The sequence below is a fragment of the Tupaia chinensis genome, unplaced genomic scaffold (assembly GCF_000334495.1).
Source record: "Tupaia chinensis unplaced genomic scaffold, TupChi_1.0 Scaffold000386_1, whole genome shotgun sequence".
NCBI classification, from domain to species: domain Eukaryota; kingdom Metazoa; phylum Chordata; class Mammalia; order Scandentia; family Tupaiidae; genus Tupaia; species Tupaia belangeri.
The window spans coordinates 2,490,967-2,511,053 of record NW_006159888.1 but is presented as its reverse complement, the minus strand read 5'-3'; positions in this window follow the sequence as shown (position 1 = coordinate 2,511,053).

The window sequence follows — 20,087 nt, the reverse complement described above, 5'->3', positions numbered from 1 at the left end:
CTTAGTGTAACGTCTTTTTTTTTTTTTGAGAGGTTTTTGCCATAGGGTGCGTGCAGCTCTCTAGACAGAGAGAGATAGAGAGACAGAAAGTGAGAAACCACTGCCCGTGGGGGATGGCCACACCGCAAGCCCTTCTCCTCCATTCTCCTCTTGGGACCTTGGGCATGCATGCACACACGCCCCATGTGAGTTTAAGCCACCAGGTCCAGGACTCAAACCGTGGTTGACTACATGGGTGTCCAGCAACATAGCCATTACGCTAACTGCTGGTCCCAGTATAACGTCTTTAAGGTTTCTCCATGTTGTAGTATGTGTCAGAATTCCCTTGCTATTTAAAATAAATAATTATTTTTATTTATAATTATTATTATAAAATTTCCACAGGGGACATGTGCTCACCACACATACACATGCACACACACACACACACACAGAGAGAGAGAAAGAGAGAGAGAGAGAACAAAAGAAAGCAAGTTGTCAAGTTTAGGACTCAAATTGCAGTCAGCCATGTGGGAGTCCAGCACCTTAATTACCATGGCACCTGCTGACCCCAAAATTCCTTTGCTTTTTATGACTGGGTAATATTTCATTGTATAGGAAGTGATTATTAATGATTTATAGATGCAGCTAGATCTGGCCTTAAAGTGCTTGTTATTGCCCAGCAAGTATACATAGTGAGTTTGGACCTTTTCAGCCCATCACAAACCTCTTCTCTACCACACACCTGAAGAGCGAGCATCATTGTACACCTTGTGGGCTGAGAAACTGGAAGGGAGAAATTCAATTAAAATATAATAACCTTTGACCAGCCAGTAGCATGGTGATAAAGGCAATTGGATCCTACATGGCTGACTGGACAGTTTGAGTTCTGGATTTTACAGTTTGTAAAACACCCTGGGCACATGCATGTATGTGCCCAAAATTCCAAGAGGAGAATGGAGGAGTAAAGATTGTGGCATGGCCATTTCTTCCTAGGGAGTGATTTCTCACTTTCTCTCTCTCTCTCTCTCTATCTCTCTGTGTGTGTGTGTGTGTGTGTGTGTGTCCCTTAGTCCCCTTGGTAAGCACATGCATCCTACAGCAAAAAAATTTTAAAGAAAAAAAAAAGAAATAGGCATTTGTTCTTCTTCCAGTTCCTGGCAGAACTCATAAAACCCCTGCAATTCCCTGAGTTGATAGGGGTAAGGGGAACATGTTTTATTATTGATAATAAACCCCTTTAGTGGCTCCTGGAGCATGGGGGCTGGTTGCCAGAGGACCCAAGCCTGTGATTATAGAGGATTGGAACTTTCAGCCCCTCCCTGAAGCTCAGCAATTTAGCCAATCTTGCCTACCTAATGGAATCTCCATAAAAACCCTAGTGACAGGGCTTAGAGGGATTCCACATGGGTGAATGCCTGGAGGTGCTGGGAGGGTGGGTGGCAACTGGAGATGGCGTGGAGTCTTCACCACGAGACACCCAATCCTGTGATTATAGAGGATTGGAACTTTCAGCCCCTCCCTGAAGCTCAGCAATTTAGCCAATCTTGCCTACCTAATGGAATCTCCATAAAAACCCTAGTGACAGGGCTTAGAGGGATTCCACATGGGTGAATGCCTGGAGGTGCTGGGAGGGTGGGTGGCAACTGGAGATGGCGTGGAGTCTTCACCACGAGACCCCCATACCTTGCCCTGTGCATCACTTCCACCTGGCTGTCCTGAGTGGTCCCTTCGCCTGAATTGGAGTGTCTTGTGTAACTAAGCCCCTACGGTTCTGCACTAAGTCCAGACAGTCAGTGTCAGAAATGATTATTCTTGTAGGAGGTTCTTTTGGTATCCAAGAGAATCTGAGAGTTGATCCTAGAACTGCAATGACTGGTTGGCCTTCCCTTGGCTCCAAAAAGACCTCCGTGGGAATGGATAGGGCAGCCAGGTCCACTCAGTGTAGCTGGAGCCTGGTGGGAGTGCCATACCTGAAGAAAAGAAGCTTATTCAAGATGTGGGATCCACTCCTAAGTGCCTTCACAACATGGAGAAATTTGCAGTCTCCTAGTACAAGTTGTGGGACATTCACCAGTGGTTCTGATTTGAGATCATTGATCTTGCCCTTCCATTCAACATCAGTCCCAAATGACAGAAAAAGCCTGGCTTCGTAATTTCATTCTGAGTTTGTAAAATATAAAACCTGTATTTTTTCCCCACAAGATGCTGTTTCCTCAATTATTTGCAACTCTCTTCAAATCAGACACAAAAGTCCTCACACATGCTGTGTAGAGATAAATGTGTTAGCCAGAGAGAGGGTGGATGAGTAGGAGGAAGGTAAGGAAGACAAATAGCTCAAAAATAGGCCATTTGTACTTGATGGCTCTAGACAGTGGCTTTCTTTTGTTTTTGTTCTTTTTTAAAATTTGCCAGAAGGTGCATGAGCTTGTCAAAGAGAGACAGAGGGAGAGGGGGAAAGCATCGCCAATGGGGCATGATCATGCCACAGTCCCTTCTCCATTTTTCATCCTGTTGGAATGTGGGGCATGCATGCACATGTGATTGGTGTATTTTTCAAGCTGCCCAGGCCAGGATTTGCACCACACAGTTGGCCACATGGGATCCAGCTCATTTAACAACTAGGCCATGGGGCCAGCTTTAGAAAACTTTAAGTGCCAATCTTCATTAGGGGATGGGATAGCCATGCTGAAGGGTATCACCCCAGACTTTCCATCAGCATCTTCTGGGCAGAATCTGTATTCTTGTTCAACACCATCTCTAGGGTTGGAGCCAACTCATATTTATGAGCACTGGGTGCTTCTGTGGCCAGAGAGTTATGTTCCTTACCCCAAATTCAGTTGTTGAAGCCCTTACCCAAGTGGGACTGCATCTGAAGGGTCCTCAGGAGGTAATTAAGGTGAAATGAGGTCATGGGTGGGGCTCTAATCCGTAGGACTGTAGCCTCATAAGAAGAGTAAAAGAGGACCAGCCCCAAGGTCCACCAGTTAAGGGAGTGGATTCCACATGGCTGACTGCCATTCAAATCCTGGCCCCAGTGGCTTAAGAAACATGCAGGGCATGTTTGTGTGTGTTCTTCGAATCCTGATAGAATGGAGAAGTGGAGCTGGGATTGCAGCATCATTACAGCCCATTGGAAAGTGTTGTCTCCTTCTCCCTCTCCCTCTCTCAGTCTCTCTCTGGAGAGTGCATGCGTCCTCTGGCAATTAAAGAAAAAAGATCTCTGGATCTCTCCCTCAAGCCCTTCCCTAATCCTCCCTACCTCTGCCACATGAGAACACAGGAAGAAGGCCACCATCTACAAGCCAGAAGGAGGGAGGACCTTTCCCAAAAAATGAGTTGGCCAGCACTTTGATCTTGGAATTCCTTCATCCAGAACTGTGAGAAAGAAAGTCTATCATTTAAAATCTGTGACATTTTGTCACAGTGTCCCATGAGGGCTTTCATAGTTCTGGAGATGAAAAGAAAAATGATCAGTCCTTTATCAGCTACAGAGAAGAGACCCATGTTTCAGACAGTGACTCTTGAATCCCATGCCCTGCCATAAAAAATATATATATATATATGTGTGTGTGTGTGTGTATACATACATATATATATATATATATAATTTTTTAAAGAATGATTTTAATTTAACTTTATTTAATAAATTAATTTATTTTAATTTGACCAGAGAGGGACAGAGAGAGAGAGAGAGAGAGAAAAAAAAAGGGAAAGTGAGAAAGCAAGCCACCAGGTTTAGAACTTTAACTGCAGTCGGCCATGTGGGAGTCTAGCACCCTTAACCACCATGCCACCTGCTGCACTGCCCCCCCCCATGCCCCTTAGTTCTCCCCAGGGCCATATTTTAAAATGTAGCCTTGGGACATGACAATGCCATTCCAGAACTTCAGGAAATTTTGACTCTGGCACAGAGAGCCCAAGCCTACATGTCAGGAGGCTGGATTTGTCCTGTCTTTGCTACTATGCCTTTGAGTAAGTTTCTTCTAGGCTCTGTTCTCAGTTTTCTTATTTGTAGAATTGGACTGAATTTGGGGTCTTTACATTTCTGAGCAGTAGGACCAGCAGATGGTGTGATGGTTATGTTGCTTAACTCCCACGTAGTCAACTGCAGTTTGAGTTCCAGACCCAGTGACTTAAAACCCAAACCCAGCATGTGTGCCCAAGATCCCAGGAGGGGATTGTGGCATGGGCATTCCCCTGCAGTGTGATTTCTTGCTTTCCGTCTCTGTCTGTCTCTCCAGTGAGCACACACGCCCTACAGCAAAAGTATCTCTAAAAACAAAAGAAGAACACATGCATATAAGCATGAAAAAAAAAAACCTTCTGAGCAGCAAAACCCTCTTTTCAAAGAAAATATTACGTGGACCACCAATATCAACATACAGAAGTCAAACTTTCTGGGTGGAAAAGGAGGAGAAATGAAGCTTCTTGCTCTCCTGAGTGTAGTGGCCTCTGAAAAGCTGTACAGACATCCTGTGGCCAGGGCATATTTACTTTATACCCAATTCCCCAGAACCACAGATAATAACACACTTGCTCACTCTTAAAGTACCCTTGCTTGGACACTGATGGGGTAAGCAGAGAATGCCAACAGGGGTGCCCTATGCTCTTCTGCTAACCATTTCCTGAGTTGAATTGACTGTATATGATAAAAATGGAACCCCATGAACACCCCAAATAATCTCTTGAGGTAAAAAGATATTATATGAGTGGGCATCCCCTTAACTGAAAAAGAGTTCAAAAAACAAAAACTAAAACAAAAGAAGAAAAAAAAAAAGTAAATATGCTGGGTCCCACATGGCCAACTCCGCAGTTTGAGTCCCAGACCTGGTGGCCTGAAAAACATGCCAGGCACATGTGCATGCATGCTTAAAATTCCAAAAAAGAAAATGAAGAAGGGATTGTGGTGTGGCCACCACCCCCCCCCAGGGGTTGATTTCTCACTTTCTCTCTCTCTCTCTCTCTGTCTCTCTCTAGTAAGCACATCACCCTATGGCAAAAAAATTTTAAAACAAAACCTCAGAGATCTTACATCACATTATGCAGCCACCTAGTACTATGCGTAGGAATAATTTTTCCATGATATGGAAACCTGTGCTTATGATACAAGGTTAAGTCAAGAAAGGATAAAACATTTATATACACAATGATCATAATTGTGACAAATCTGCGTATACTCATTTTTGTTTGTTTGTTTTTTTCTGGAGAGGTTTTCTCTATAGGGCGCGTGCACTCGCCAGACAGACAGAGAGAGACATAGAGACAGAAAGCGAGAAATCACCCCCCAGGGGAGATGGCCACGCCGCAATCCCTTCTCCAACATTCTCCTCTCGGGATCTTGGGCATGCACGCACACGCGCCCGGCGTGAGTTTTAAGCCACCGGGTCCGGGACACGAACCGTGGTCAACTATGTGGGAGTCCAGCAACATAGCCATTACGCTAACTGCTGGTTCCCTGTATGAGCATTTTTTAAAAAGAGGATTTTGCCGTAGGGTGCATGCATTTGCCAGAGAGAGACAGAGACAGCGAGAGGGAAAGTGAGAAATTACTCCCAGGGAAGATGGCCACACCTCAATAATTTCTCTTCCATTTTCCTCCTGGGATCTTGGACACACACACACACACACACACACACACACACACACACACACACGGGCCCAGCGTGATTTTCAAGGCACCAAGTCTGGGACTTGAACTGTGGTTAGCCATTTGAGTTCAGTGATGTAACCACTACGCCATCTGCTGGCCTGCATGCGTATTCATTTTAAAGAGAGGAAGCAGAATATCGGCTAGGAACAAGGGCTTTATGAGGGCTAACACCCACGTCCCATCCCTACCATTTAATTAACTGCTTGGGACAAGTCTATTTCCCTAAGTCTCAATATTCTCATCTGTAAAATGGGTCACAGGCAGTAATGTAGATAAGGCATCAGAATGAGGCTGGCCACACATGTAATTCATGGCAGCTATCAGCTATACTACTATCAGTAATAATAAAAAATCAGTGTTTATCTCTGTATGAGGTTTTTTCTTTGAATTTGCCAGACATCATGTGTGTTTGCTAGAGATAGAGAGAGAGGGAAAGTGACCACGGGGGAGAGTCATGCCACCATCCCTTGTTCCTTCCTCCCTCCTCTTGGGATTTGGGGCACACACGTGCACACCTGGTTGGCATGTTTTTCAAGTTGCTGGGCCTGGGACTTGAACCATGTAGTCAGCCATGTGGGATCCAGCCACCTTAACCACCATACCAGTGGGTGACCCTGTGTGAAATTTTTATTATTATTTTAATCATTATTTATTTAATTTAGTGTTATTAATCTTTTAACTTGGTATAGGGCACATGTGCTCACCAGAGAGAGACAGGGGTGTGGAAGAAGTGAGATCTGGCAAATCACCAGATCTGGGACTCGAACTATAGTTGGCCACATGAGAGTCCAGTGACTTAACCATCACGCCACCTCTGGCTCCCCTGCATGAGATTTTAATAGGCCTATTAGGTTTTCTCATAGTTTCTATAATGGACATACACTTGTAATAAAATGGAAAGAAAGAAATTAAAAGAAGCACTTTAAGAAGAAATGCTGTGCCCCCAGCTCTACAGCCTGTAGACCCATCTTTCTACTGGACTGTGAAGGCTGCAGAGCCTGGGGGCTTTGGGAAGGAGGATCATAGCATTCTGGAGTTGGGAGTTCAGAGCTAAGCCAGAGGCAGGTGAAGGGGGAGCATGTGTATGGCAAGTATGGGTGTGAGCAACACCCCAGGCTTGCTCCTCTCACTCAGAAACACCTGTGTGGGAGTCAGATCGCTGGGAGAGAGTAGACAATGAAAAAAGAAAAAAGCCCAGGGTAAGTGGAGGTAAAACAGAGGAACGTGGGAAACATGCTCCAACATATGACCCTGGAGGAAGGCAGAGCTCCTGAGACAATCTGAGCTGATGTTGGTCGTCACTCAGCACTGGGCCTATGGCATCCAATAAGTATTAGCAGCCAGCACAGGAGACACCAATGTGTGATAAACAAGTACATTAGTTTGTTCTCAGTGGTTTAACCAATGGAAGTTTATTTTCTTACCCTTCTATAGGCTAGAAGTAAAAGATCAAGATGCCAGGAGGCTCAGTTTCTCCTGACGCTTGGTCCTTTGGTTACAGATGGCCCTGCTGTGTCCTCACACCAACATCCTTTGGTCTTTGTGTTATCTGTGTCCTAATCTCTTCTCCTTACAAGGACCCAGTTATGCTGGATTAGAGCCCACCCATATGTGCTTTCTCTGCATAATGGTTATGTTGCTGGACTCCCATGTAGTCGACTGCAGTTTGAGTACTGAACCTGGAGGCTTAAACCTCACGCCAGGCGTGTGTGCGTGCATGCCCAAAATCCCAAGAGGAGAATAGAGGAGAAGGAATTGCAGCATGGCCATCCCCACTGGGGGGTGATTTCTCACTTTCTATCTCTCTGTTTCTCTCTGTCTCTTTGTTGATCACACGTGCCCTGTAGCAAAAATCTCTAAAAAAAAAATAAAGAATTTGCTAAAGGGTGCATGTGCTCACCTATGGGGCATGATAGGCCACAATTCCTTCTCCATTTCTTCATCCTTTGTGATTTTGAGCATGACCCACACATGCTCAGCATGATTTTCAAGCTACTAGGTCCAGGATTTCAACCAAATAGCTGGCATATGGGATGCAACTCCCTTAGTCAATAGGCCAAGGAACCACTTGAAAGGCAGCTTTAACATAGATTCTCTAAGGCTACTAACCCCACGGCATTTATTGACTGAAGCTTTCTTTCCAAGAAATGCTGTCCACAATTTACCTTCGAGGAAATCATTTGCAGTTCCAGATGCTGTGTCCACACATTAAGCTTATTGCTGGTAGCGTTGTGCCAAGACAGTGGTGCCAAATACAGCCGTCCTGAGTGACCTTAAAAAAATTAAGCTAATGGCAATTTTATGTCTTATGGAAGCTGTTTCTATCTACTCACTGCCAACAAGAACTGATCTTGGCCTCTTCTACCCACATCGCAGCCTGGACATTTCAGGAAAAAACATCAGGAAATTATTTCTGTGCAGATTGCGATACCTCCTAGTTGCACTGTTCATTTAGGAGGCAAAGTCGTGCAACTAAGGTCCCATGGAAAGACAACGTTAATGTCTATTACTGGGCTTCCAGCCACTGCTCACCTGGGCCCTGCTGTGAGACAGAACTCAGGAGTTCTGGGTTACTTCAATGACTTCCTATGCTTACTTTGCCACCAGAGGTGAAGACGTGCATCTCTATTAGTCCCTTCCATGTCACCTTTGCCATGCAAGGACTGAGAGGTCACACATTCGAGGGTGCTAGGTGTGTAAGGGCCATAGAATGCACTCATAGAACATATACATCGAAGCCCAAGAACGTGTGAAAGTGTGTGAGGTTGTGAACCAGACAATGTACTGTGGGGAAAGAGACATTTAAGTGTAATGCAGACCACATGCCCACATTCTGCCCTTGTGGACATGCTTTTTTTTAAATTTTGTTCTAGGGTCCTGCATTCACCAGAGACACAGGGGGATATGACCATGAGGAATGGCTGTGCCACAATTCCTTCTCCATTCTCTTCTCTGGGTTCTGGGCACACACATGTGCCTGGTGTGTTTTTCAAACTGCCATGGTATTTGAACAATGCAGTTGGCTATGTGGGATTTAGCCTGTTTAACCACCACCAGCTGGTCCCAGATGTGCTTTTTAAAAACAGTTTTGCCAGAGGGCAGATGTGCTTCCTGGAAAGAGACAGAAAGAGAGAGGGAGAATGAGAAAGCACTCCCCAGAAGGTATGGGGCTGGAGAAAGGGGATCATGGCATGACAAAATCCTGTCACGGGTGCTTAGGGGGCTCTCTTTCTCATGCATGCACACTATATCATACCAAAAGAAAAAGATTGAACCCTAGTCCTGCTTTTATCAGTGTGCAGACACTGATATATTTCCTTATATGTATGTATTGCCTACATGCTCATTTACCTGTGTATTACAGCTTGGAAGAAAGATGGGAGGACTCATAGCAGTGGTTTCATCTGCAGATATGTCACAACGCAGTTGTTAAATATCATGCACATGTGCACAAAAACAAAATACTAAGTGCAGCATGATTTGAGATGCAAAAATAATTTTTGCCACCTAATTTCATCTTTCAGAGAAAACTTTATCATTAGGGAAAATTAGTCCAGAATGTATCCTAGTGTATCATGCATGAAAAACTAGGTGGGTGTAAACCGAGGGAGAGCTCTACATCCTGCCAAAGGAAACTCCCTAAGAAACTGGACGGTGAGGGGCCAGCAGGTGGTGTAGTGGTTAAGGTGCTGGACTCGCACATGATCAACCATGGTTTGCGTCCTGGACCCAATGGCTTAAAACTCACATTGGTCCTGTGTGCATGTGTGCCCAGAATCCCCAGGAGGAGAGTAGAGGAGAAGTGGCTGCAGCATGGCCATTCCCTCTGGGGGATGATTTTTTGCTTTCTGTCTCTCTGGCAAGCTCACACACCCTGTTGCAAAAGTCTCTAAATAAATAAATAAAAGAACAAAAGAAAAGAAAGGAAAACAAAACAAAGCAAGAACTGGACAATGAAAAAGCCAGTTGCATGGGATGGCTCTGTAGCCTAGTGGTTAAGTGAGCTGGACCTCACATGGCTGACCGTGGTTAGAGTCCCAGCCCTGGCAGCTCATAAAACATGGCAGGCAAATGTGTGTGCTCCAAATTCTGACAGGATGGAGAAATGAAAGAAAACGATTGCAGTGTAACCACACTCCACTGGGTGATGCCTTCTACCTCTCCCTCTCTGTCCGTTTCTCTCTGGCAAATGCACATGCTCTCTAGTAAAAACAACAACAAAACCAACAACTAACAAGGGTAATTCTTTTGGGGATTCAGCATAAAATATTTTATGCTCAACCCACAAATCTGGCTTTCATATCACAAGTCTTATTCTTAGGTAGAGAACAAGCTAATGATCTAGCCACCTGATCACCCTGGCAGCTGCCTGCAGAGCAGTCTCTATTGGCAAGGTTCTCATTTCCAAATGACAAAAATCCTTTTGGTTGCTTTAAGAAGATGAAAAATCTCTAGAAAGACTTCTTTGGAGAAAGGGTGAAGCAGATTGGTTTAGAGGCTGTGCAGAGAAATCTAAAGCCATAATCGCCCCTTACTACAGTCCTTCGAGGTCAGCAGTGCTGCCATTGATAAATCCAAGACCTCGAAGCTCACACCACAGACACAGGGATAGTGGCTTGAGTACCCCGGGAACCTGAAATCTTTTCACCACTGTGAGAGGCATGAGACTCTCTACCATGGCCAGCTAGCGGTGTAGTGGTTAAGGCAGTTGGATTCCACAATGGCTGACTTTGTGATCCAAGTCCTGAAGTCAGCAGCTTGAAGAACACATTAGGCACATGTGCACATGCCCAAAATCCCGACAGAAGAAATGGAGGAGAAGAGATTGTGGCATGACCATCCCCCATGGAGGGTGCTTTCTCTCTCTCTCCCTGGTGAGTACATGCATCCGCTAGCAAATTAAAGGGAAAAAAAAGACTCTACCACTCTTGCCCTTTGGCATCTTGGTGATGAACTTCACATTGAGACTATGGATCCAACTGGCTCCACTCAAGTTACTTGTGGTAAGACACCCTTCTAGAGCTCACCCATGTCCAGCCCTCCTTCTGCTAGGGACATTAGGAGATCATGTTTTCTTACCCACTTACAGTTAAGATAGCTTGATGGACTTTGAGTCAGAGTGACAAGTCTCACCGCTGGGCTAAGTCATCTTATGGCCAGTGTAAACTCCTCCAATAATCTATTCTCCTGGGGTGTTGACAGTGAGGGCCAGATATTCTCGGTGAGGTCCCCCTCTGTCACTCTAGGTCGCAAAGTGACTGATGGAGCCCTGAGACAAGCAGTATGAGATACATAACATGAACAATGAATAGATCTAAGTGTTGGGCCACTGAGATTCCGAGTTGCTTGTTCCTGTAGAACAATATAGCTTAGAGAACTTACCAGCAACAGAAAAGAATAAACACAACGGGCCCTGCCTTGGTGGTGTGGGCGTTAGCATACCGAACTGCTGTGCTGGAAGCCACAGGGCCTGATGCAGGTCCTTTCAGGTCCCGAGTTGACCTGAAAACACAAAGGGTGTATAAGCCGGCACCTACCACTCCTGTGAGCTGGAGCACTGGGGAAAGGAATCAGTGGCGTGATGAGACCTGTCAAGGGGGCTTCTGTGTGTGTGTGTGTGTGTGTGTGTGTGTATGGGCAGGTGCTTGCTCTCATGAATAAAAAAAATATAAATTAAATAGCCACATAATCTAGTAGTTAAGGGAGCTGGGTCCCACATGGCTGACCATTTGAATCAAATCCTGGCCCCTGTGGCTGGAAAATCATGCTAGGTGTTTGTGTGTGTGTGTGTGTGTGCACGTCCCAAACTCTGACAAGTCAGAGAAGTGGAGAGGGACTGCAGCATGACCATGCCCCTGAAGGGTCTTCTCACCTTCTCTCTTTTTCTTTTTCCCTGGTGATTGCAAGCACCCTCGGTGGTTAGAATAAAGAAATCAAAAGGCAAACAGAGGGCAAGAGGAGAGAAGTTTAACATGACTTTTCTCTTAGTCTCTAAAATAAGAAAGTCGGGACCAACAGTTAGAGTAATGGCTATGTCGCTGGACTCCCATGTAGCCCACTGTGGTTGGAGTCCCAGACCTGGTGGCTTAAACTCACGCCAGGCGCGTGTGCATGCGTGCCCAAGATCCTGAGAGGAGAATGGAGGAGAAGGGATTGCGGCATGGCCATCGCCCCTGGGGGGTGATTTCTCGCTTTCTGTCTCTGTCTCTCTGTGTGTTTCTGGCGAGCACATATGCCCTATAGCAAAAAGCTCTCCAAAAAATAAATAAAAAATAAAAATAAATAAAATAAGAAAGTCAATTGTCTTTTGTTTATAATGATTATAGTCTATTTCAAACTATAGTTTTCCTGTTGTTTAATCTACATTTCTATATTTAAATTGATTCCATTTTCACCTTTTACCTTGACGTCTCCATTGTCAAGTTCATTATTTTGAATCTTTCTTGTCTGTCTAGATTTTATCCTTGAGTAGCCTTTCAGCAGTCTGCCTGCCTGTTGCTTTTATATTTGAATAGATATCTGGATTGTATAAATAAAATTCTGAAGTCAATATTTCTCTTAGGATTTTATAGACATTGCTTTCTAGTCTCTGCCACTGGATTTGGCACACTGAAGTCTTAGGCAAGCCTGATTTTGACTCCTTAAAGAAACTTTGTTTTTAGTTAACAGCTGTTTTGTGACGTATTTTATATACCATAACATTCACCTGTATAGTTTATAATTTAATGGATTTTAGTGTATTTACGGTGCTTCACAATTATAACCTTAGTCTTAGAATATTTGCATTGCCCCAAGGAAAAACCTCTTGTTCATCAGCAGTCATTCCCTGTTATCTCCTTCCCCATTCCCTGGGAACCACTGATCTATGTATTTCTGGGCAGTGCATGCAATTATATGCGTGGTTTTTTATGACTGGCATCTTTCATGTAGCATGTCCAAGGTTCATCCATGTTGTACTATGTATCAGTGGTTTGTATCTCTTTTTTAAAATTTTATTTATTATTATCATGATCTTGTTTATGCTACATTGAATCACATATATCTTTTTTTTTTTTGGAGGGGTTTTTGCTATAGGGCGCGTGTGCTCACCAGAAAGAGAGAGAGACGGAGAGACCAAAAGCAAGAAATCCCCCCCCCCCCCAGGGGTGATGGCCACACCGCAATCCCTTCTCCTCTTGGGATCTTGGGCATGCAAGCACATGTGCCTAGTGTGAGTTTAAGCCACCGGGTCCAGTACTTGAACCGTGATCAACTACATGGGAGCCCAGCGACATACCATTATGCCAGCTGCTGATCTTGAATCACATATATCTTTACAGTGTATTACATTTCTTTTTCCAGAAGCAATACATGCATATCAGTCCAGACAAAGACATTACTATCCACATCATGATCATTAGATAGTTTTTCATCATTTTTCCAGATTATTATTTTTTTATTCTCATTTCTTTAAACATTCAATCACTAGATATCATTTTGCTTGTAAAAAAACAATTCACCCAACATGAAATACTTCTCAGACCAGTCCAGTTGGAAATACTGTATATGTTATGATCAACAGGTAGTAAACCATTTCTGTGTCCTGCTAATGTCATGCCTCTCTATTTGTTCTTTTGCCATCATTCTTTATACTCTTTCCTTCTTCCTCTGCATTCCACACTGTCTTCAGCATCCCTATTTGCACTACTTTTATGCGCTCCAATATTTCAAAGTACTTTATCTTTCTCTCTCTCTCTCTTTTTTTTATAGGGTGTGTGCGCTCTGGCCAGAAAGACAGAGAGAGACAGAGAGACAGAAAGCAAGAAATCACCCCCCCCAGGGAGGATGGCCACGCTGCAATCCCTTCTCCATTCTCCTCTCGGGATCTTGGGCATGCACACGCGCCTGGTGTGAGTTTAAGTCACTAAGTCTGGGACTCGAATCAGGTCGACTACATGCGAGTCCAGCGACATAGCCATTACGCTAACTGCTGGTCCCAAGTACTTTATCTCCTTTTATGGGCAAATAGTATCCCATTATATGGACAGATATATATCATTCCATTTATCAGGTGATGATATTGATTTGTTTGTTTGTTTGTTTGTGAGGTTTCTGCCATAGGGCACGTGCACTCACCAGAAAGAGAGAGACAGAGAGACAGAAAGCAAGAAATCACCCCCCCCAGGGAGGATGGCCACGCTGCAATCCCTTCTCCATTCTCCTCTCGGGATCTTGGGCACGCACACACACGCACCCGGCGTGAGTTTTAAGCCACTGGGTCTGGGACTCGAACTGTGGTCGACTACATGGGAGTCCAATGACATAGCCATTACACTAACTGCTGGTCCCAATATTGGGTTTTTCACACTTTTGGACTATTGAGTAATGCTGCTATAAACATTCCTGTGCCAGTTTCTGCATGGACATGTTTTCAATTCTCTTGATATACCAAGTTATAGTTAGGAGTTGAATTGCTGGATCATATTGTAACTCTGTTTAACTTTTTGACAAATCACCAGACTGTTTTCCAGAATGGCTTCACTATTTTGCATTCTTAGCAGCAACATGTGAGGGTTGCAATTTCCCCACATGGAGGACATTTGCCATCTTTTTTATTAGAGTCATTGTAATGGGTGTGGCTTGGGGTCTTTTGGTGTGGCTTTGCATAATTAATGTTGTTGGAAGGCAGCTATGCTAACCACTATACCACTGACACAACATAATTAATGATGTTGACTGTCTTTCATGCATTCACTGGCCGTGTATCTTCTTTGAATTTTATTGAAACCCCTTGTCCATTTAAAAACTTGTGGTATTTGTCTTATTATTGACTTGTAAAACTTTAAAAATATTCTGGATACAAGTCCTTGAGCAGGTATAAGAATTATGAATATATTATTCCTTTCTGTGAATTGTCCTTTTACTTTTTCCTTTATTCATGATAGTGTGTGCACACATGAGTTTGTGTGTGTGTGTGTGTGTGTGTGTGTGAGAGAGAGAGAGAGAGAGAGAGGGAGATGTTTAGATTCCACAATGTCTGTTCACACCATAATTTCTTCTCTGTCCTCCATTCAGAGATCCTGGGCACTCACATGGATATTTGGACTGACCAGCCCAGATGTGAACTGATGTCACCAAATAGGATCCAGTTTCCCTTGAGCAGCACATGATGGCTGTATTTGAAGCACAAAACTTTTAAATATTGATAAAGTCCAATTTGTCACATTTTTCTTTTATCACATGTGTATTTGATGTGTTAGATCTAAGAAATTATTGCCTAACACTATATACTATGTTTTCTCCTGAGAGTTCTATAATTTTAGCTCTCATGAACAGATTTTTTATCCATTTTGATCAAATTTTTGCATATAGTATAAAGGGTCCAAAATAATTCTTTTGCATGTGGACATCTGGTTGCTTTGCTATCACTTGTTAAAGAGACTATTCTTTTTCCACTGAATTGTCTTGGTGTGTGTGTGTGTGTGTGTGTTTTAGATTTTGCCATAGGGTGCATGTGCCCACTAGAGTGAGACACAGAGCGTGATAGAGAGAGAGAGGGAGGGAAAATGAGAAAGCAATCCCCTGGGAGGAGGATGACCGTGCCACAATCCCTTCTCCTCCACTCTCTTCTCAGGATTCTGGGCATCCATGTTCAATCCATTGGATCTAGGACTTGAATTGACAGTTGGCAAAGTGGGAGTTCAGCGTTTTTAACCACCATGCCACCTGCTGCTCCCCCTCCCCAGGATTTAATCATGGGGGTCCCAGTTTTATGACCTATCTATGTCTAATCACCTCTCATAGCTCTACCTTTCAACACAACAACCAGATTAAGTTTCCACTTTTTTTTTTTAAACACAGGGTCTTGCTACATGGCCAGGTCAGCCTTGAGTTTTAGATCCTCCTGCTTTAACCTCTCAAGTTGCTGAGTACCAATGCATACCTCTACATCAGGCTTTTAGGTTGGATGAGGAGTCGAACTTGGGCCTCCCACATGGTCCCTGCTTGTGGACACATCACTAGCCTCTACCCTCCTAATAGTTTTATATAACCAAATTTTAGTACATGAATTTTTGCGTGACATACTGAAACACAGAAAGGAAAGTCATGACTTAAAAAAGAAATCATTGGGGGGCCAGCAGATGGCATAGTGGTTATGTTGCTGGACTCCCACAAAGCCAACTATGGCTCGAGTCCTAGGACCAGGTGGCTTGAAAATCATGCTACGTGTATGTGTGTGCGCACCCAAAATCCTAGGAGGAGAATGGAGAAGAAGGGATTGCAGTGTGGCCATCCCCCCCGGTTGGTGAGTTCTCACTTTCCCTCTTACTGTCTCTGTCTCTCTTTGGTGAGTGCACACACCCTAAGGCTAAATAAATAAATAAATAAATAATCACTGGATCAGGAGGTTGCATGAAGGTTAAGGTGGTTGGATCCCACATGGCTGAGGGGTCTGGGTCTCAGACCTGGTGGCTTGAAAGTCACACTGGGTACATGTGTGTACAAAATACTGAAAGGAGAAAAAGACCCTTTTTGCCAAGATGGCACCGAAAGCAAAGAAGGAAGCTCCTGCCCCTCCCAAAGTTGAAGCTAAAGCAAAGGCTTTGAAGGCTAAGAAGGCAGTGTTGAAAGGTGTCCACAGCCACAAAAAAAAGAAGATTCATTCATCACCCACCTTCCAGAGGCCCAAGACTCTCTGGCTGTGGAGGCAGCCCAAATATCCTCAGAAGATCACCCCTAGGAGAAACAAGCTTGACCACTATGCCGTCATCAAGTTCCCCCTGACAACCGAGTTTTTGCCATAAAGAAGATAGAAGACAACCCACTTGTGTTCATTGTGGATGTCCAGGCCAACAAGCACCAGATCAAACAGGCTGTGAAAAAGCTCTATGATACTGATGTGGCCAAGGCCAATACTAATCAGGCCTGATGGAGAGAAGGCATATGTGTGACTGGCCCCTGATTATGATGTTTTGGATGTTGCCAACAAAATTGGGATAGTCTAAACTGAGTCCAGCTGGCTAATCCTAAATACACACTTTTTTACCATAAAAAAACAAAAACAAAAATACTGAAAGGAGACTGGAGGAGACAGGATTGTGGCATGGCCATCCCCCCTAAGGAGTGAGTTCTAACTACTTTTTCTCTGTTAAATGCACGTACTCTATAGCAAACTACAAAGACAAGACAAAACAAATCAAAACAAAAACCAAAAAACAAAACCAAACAAACAAAAACGCTGTCTTTTTTTTTTTTTTTTTTTTTTTTGAAGGAGGTGTTTCCTTAAGGGCGGTGTGGGCTTGCCAGAAAGAGAGACAGAAAGCGAGAAATCACCCCTCACGGGGGTGGCCTTGCCGCAATCCCTTCTCCTCCATTCTCCTCTCGGGATCTTGGGCACGTGCCTGCTGTGAGTTTAAGCCACTGGGTCCAGGACTCGATCCATGGTTGACTGACTACATGGGAGTCCAGCAACATAGCCATTATGCCAACTGCTGGTCCCCTGTCTTCAGTTTTTTAAACTTATTTCAAAGTGATTTCATTTCTCAATCCCTAGAATCTTATACTTTACTAATTTCTGACCTAAGCATCATTTCTGAATCTAGATAAATATTCATCATAACTGTCTGAACACGAGCCCATTACCACTGTCTTAAGGCACAGAGTATCCCTTTTATTTTTTTGAGAGTTTTTTTTATTGCTATAGGACGCGTGTGCTCTCCAGAAAGAGAGACAGAGACAGAAAGCGAAAAATCACCCCCAGCAGGGGGGATGGCCACACCGCAATCCCTTCTCCTCCATTCTCCTCTCGGGATCTTGGGCATGCATGCACATGTGCCTGGCGTGAGTTTAAGCCACTGGGTCTAGGACTCGAACCATGGTCGACTACATGGGAGTTCAGCGGCATAGCCATTACACTAACTGCTGGTTCCCAGAGCATTCCTTTTAATATCAACACCTCATAAATAGTAACATACGATTCCAAATTAACAGATGTTAATTAGCTTACCTAAGGGCACTAGAATAAGCGTGAGAAAAACAATCTTACTTGATGCCTTTGGTGCCCTCTGCTCTCTTCTCCAAGATGTTTAATACTTGATTCTGTGATCAGGTCAAGATGATGCAATCATGCACAGGGCACACAGTCCTAGGATGTGGTCTCTACATGTTTTGGTTGTCTTCTCTCTAAATTCTTCCTTCTAGTGTACCTTGTCCTTCATTGCTGACATTTCCTGCTCTTCCTTTTTCTGTAACGGTATTTTAAAACGCAACCATCTGGCAGACTCTAACTTATCCTGTAAAATTGGTGGAATCTCTCCCCTATGTATTCTATCTCTAATGTACCTACTTTTTAATCTGCCCACATCCATTTGGTTCAAAGTTTGCCTCTCCCACCAGACAATACATCCCAGGGGGATAGAATCTGTCTGATTCATATTTGCCCCACGGCATCCTGTGGGGTTCAAAAACACTTGTTCAGTTCAATTTAGAGATCCGGTTCCACTGTTACCAGCACATTTTCTCCCTCACTACCGTCCGTGGTGATTTCTTTTTCTAATCCGTGAGAGCACTTTTATTTTATACCTCTGATTTCCACTGAGCACATGCTGCTGTCTGTCGCTTCCTATGTGCAAGATCTACACACAAGCAGCCACAAGAGTAAAAACCATGTTTGGCTCTGTCTGTAAACTTAGTCCTAGGCCTTTCTCACATCAGAAACTCAGGAAGCGATGATGATGTTGTTAGAAAAGAAAGCAACCAGTTTTCCAAAATGTCTTTTATTTACTTAACATTGCCAGAGAGTGTGTATGTATTTTGCTGGGAGTGGGATTGGGGGAGAAAGCACCCCCTAGTAGGGTGCGTTCATGCAATCCCATCTCCATTTTTCCATTCTGTTGGCATGTGAGGCACACATACACATGTGCCCAGTGTGCTTTTCAAGACACTGGGGCTGGGACCAGCAGTTAGCATAATGGTTATGTCGCTGGACTCCCACATAGTTGACCGCAGTTCGAGTCCTGGACCCCGTGGCTTAAACTCATGCTGGGTGTGTGTGCATGTGTGCCCAAGATCCCGAGAGGAGACTGGAGGAGAAGGAATTGTGGCGTGGCCATTCCCCCTGGGGGGTGATTTCTCACTTTCTGTCTCTCTGTCTTTTCTGGCGAGCACACGCACCCTATAGCAAAAACCTCTCCAAAAACAACAACAACAGCAAAGACACTGGGGCTGGGATTCAAACGGTGGCCTGATCTGCAGGATGTAGCTCCCTTAACCACTAGGCTATGAGGTCTACCCCCAAATACAATGATTTTTGATGCTTTAATAAACAGACTTAGCTGTGGTGGTACAGGGTGATAGACTCATAATCCTGGCTGGGATGAGGTGACAGTTGTGGAGTGGTAGGTCCCTTTCTCTCAATAAATAAGCCTTAAATCAAACAAAACAAACTCTTCAATCCACTTAAGGTAGGCAAAGATGGCCTACCTTAGATGGCCCCCATGTTTCCTGCCTGCTGATGTATACGAACTTTATAATATCTTCCTCTTGGGTGTGGGTAGGAATTACGAATTTGATAGGATTTCTCATCCATGATTAGGTTTACTCTGTGTCAAATCTGAACATAATTTTCAAGTGTAATTAATGTCCCTAATCAGTTGACCTTAAGTCAATTTAAAGGGAGATCATCCTGGGTGGGGCTCACCTAACCGAGTAAAACCATAAAGAGTCCTACCTTGAAAGAACTATGTAGCCAAAAAGCAGCTTTCCTGCAGGTCTTGAAGAAGCAAGCTGCCATGAGTTAGACAGGAAATGAATTCTGCCAAAGACCATGTGAATGGGGAGGAAGACAGCCTCAGAGGCGATCCCAGCTGTGGCTGGTTACCACCATGGTGGTAGCCTTGTCAGATCCTGACCAGCTAATCCATGCTGGGCTCGTGAAGCATGGCAATGAAAACCCTAAATGTACGTTGTCTTAGTCCACTCAATTTGTGGTGACTTGTTACACAGCATGAAAAACTAACCATGGGAATATGGACAGCTATAAGGAGGGAAAAAAGGCAGGTGTGGTTCATACCCTGAATAGAATAGCTGCAGCAACTGTTGCCCACGAATCCCCACGGGTATCTCAGAAACACCAGTCCCATGCCACTAAAATGGAAAGAACTCGTTTATAAATGAGGCTTTGAAAACACTGCCGTGTCGGCAACCAGCAGTTAGCGTAATGGCTATGTTGCTGGACTCACACGTAGTCAACCGCGGTTCGTGTCCCGGACCCGGTGGCTTAAAACTCATGCCGGGCACGTGTGCGTGCGTGCCCAAGATCCCGAGAGGAGAATGGAGGAGAAGGGATTGCGGCGTGACCATCCCCCCTGTGTGTGGGGGGTGATTTCTCGCTTTCTGTCTCTCTGTCTCTCTCTGTCTGGCGAGCACACGTGCCCTATAGCAAAAACCTCTCAAAAAAAACAAACAAAACAAACAA